Here is a 2,773-nt window from a genome sequence, read left to right as displayed (position 1 = left end):
CTTGCCAGGGAAGTGCTTATTCCACTGAGCCATCCGGCCCCATAAACATTGATTTTAAAAAGTAGGGGTACTATTCTATTTCCAGACACCATGAACTTCAAGGCAAAACTGGTCAAAAGAGACAAAGAAGATCATTACATACTTCTCAAAGAAAAACTCCAAGAAGAAGCAATAACACGGGGTTGGGGAAATGGCTCAGTAGAATAAGTGCTTGCCTGACAAGTGCAAGGGCCTGAGTTCAATCCCCACTTCCATCAAAAAAAAAAAGGAAACAGGGCTGGCCAAATAGCTCAGCAGATTAAAGCGCCTGCAAGCAAGCGCAGAGGTCAGAGGTTCAATCCCCGGCCTGCCAGTGCTGGTCCTCCCCTGGGGTGTGCTGAGATAGCAATTGAGACTGGGTGTGGTGGCACATGCTGTAATCCCAGCTCTTGGGAGTCTGTAAGCAGACAGATCACTATGAGTTTGATCTAGTAGTAAGACTCTGAACACCCTGTAGACCCTTCCCTAAAATACAAAAAAAAAAAAAAAAAAAAAGAAAAGAAAAAAACTTATCAGAACTACAACAAACCTGTGGACAAATGAACTTAGTGATCTACGAGTGTTCCACTCCACAACATCAGAAGACATTATTGTCAGCTGCACATGGGTTTGTTCTACAAAATAGACCACAAATTAGCTCATATCCATGCATAAGTAAATTCAGAGGAATAGAAATTATCTTCCATATATTATCTGACTACAATGTAATAAAAATGGAAATCAATGGAAAAGAAACAAAAATAACTACATAAATACATAAATTGAAATTAAATAACACCCTCCTGAACAACCAATGGGTGACAGCGGATATTAAAAAAGAAATTAAACAGTACCTGCAACTAAATAATAATGCTTATACAACATCCTGGAAATTATGAGATGCAATGAAAGCAGTCCTACGTGGGAAATTTATAATGGTGAATTCTCACATCAGAAAAGCAGAATAAGTTCAAATAAACAACTTAATATTAAAGCTCAAACTTCTTAAAAAAGAAAAACAAATCAAACCCAAAGTTATGGGCCCAGGAGATAGCTTAGTGGAATAAGTGCCTGCCTGGCATGTGCAGGGTCCTAAGTTCAATCCCCAGTACCAAAAAAAAAAAAAAAAAAAAAAGCTATTATGAGGGAAAAAATTATAAAGATAAGAGCAGAAATTAATGCAATAAAGACTGAGGAAACAATACAAAGAATCAATGAATTGATTGGTTCTTTGAAAGATTAAATAAAATTGATAAACTTTTACCAATCTTATCAAAAAGAGTAAAGAAAAGACTCAAATTCATGCAACTGGAAATGAAAAGTGTAAAATCACAGTGTATCGTGTGGGAATCCAGAAGATCATCAATATCTACTTTGAGAAACTGTACTATAAGATGGACAGCACAGAAGAAATGGCTGACTCCTAGACACATATGAACTGCCAAAACTGAATCAAGAAGACATAAAACATTTTTTTCTTGACATAAAAATTCTAAATATCCCAATATCAGTCAATGTATTTGAAACTGTGACTAAAACCTCACCTACAAGAAAAAAAGGTCCTGATGGTTTCATAAATTTCCATAAGAAATTTAGAGGAGACCTGATGCTACTAATGCTGAAACTCTAATGAAGTTGAAAGGGAATCAGTACTCTCAAAATCATTCCTGGAAGCAAGTAGTATCCTGATACCAAATTAGACAAAGAACCAACCCAAAAGAAAATTATAGACCAATCTCCATAATAAACATAGACACAAAAGTCCTCAATAAATTACAGTCAGAATACAGCAAATCATCAAAAAGACTATACACATGACCAAGTAGGATTCATCTCAGTGATGCAGGGATGGTTCAACATACATAATCCAATAAATGTAATACACTGTGTGAACAGCGCCAAAGACAAAAATCACATAATTATTTCAGTAGACACAGAAAAAGCATTTGACAAAGTCCAACACCCGATATGCAGATGACATGATACTCTACCAAAAAAGACTTCACCAAAGACTTGAGGGTTTAATAACCACATTCAGTAGCTGGATACTCAAAAATCAATAACGTACACAAACAACAAACTCATTGACTGAGAAATAAGGGAAACTACACTTTTTACAATAGCATCCAAAACAAAACAAAACAAAAATACTTACAAATCAATCTAACATAGGAAGTAAAAATCTGTACATTGAAAATTACAGTACTCTGAAAAAGGAAACTGAAGAGGATATCAAAAAGTGGAAGGGTATCCCTTGCTCATGGATAGGAAGAACCAACATAGTGAAAATGCCCAAAATCCCAAAATCGTTATAAAAATTTAACGATTTATATATCATTAATACACCTCACAGAACTGGAAAAACATTCCTAAAATTCATTTGGAACCAGAAGAGACCTAGAAGACCAAAAGTAGTTTTCAGCGATATAAGCAAAGTGGTGGGCATCACAATCCCAACTTAAAATTATATCCTGGAACTAGTGTGAAAAATAAGCATGGCACTAGAGGGAAAAAAAGACCTGAGGATCACTGGAAAAAATTAGAAGATGCAGAAGCAACTCTAAACACACTCAGCCACCTTGTGTTTGACAAACACGCCAAACATACTCACTGGTGGAGGCCTGCCAGTTAGCTCAGTTGTTTAAATGCCTGCTCATGCAAATGCAGTCAGGCACAGGATATTGCAGTTCAATCCCCAGACTCGCCCTTAAGGCAGCCTAAGCCAGCAAAAAAAAAAAAAAAAAAAAAAAAAAAA

This window comes from Octodon degus, unplaced genomic scaffold (assembly GCF_000260255.1).
Source record: "Octodon degus isolate 3935 unplaced genomic scaffold, OctDeg1.0 scaffold00315, whole genome shotgun sequence".
In the NCBI taxonomy this organism is placed as follows: domain Eukaryota; kingdom Metazoa; phylum Chordata; class Mammalia; order Rodentia; family Octodontidae; genus Octodon; species Octodon degus.
Note: the sequence above shows the minus strand (reverse complement) of the source record.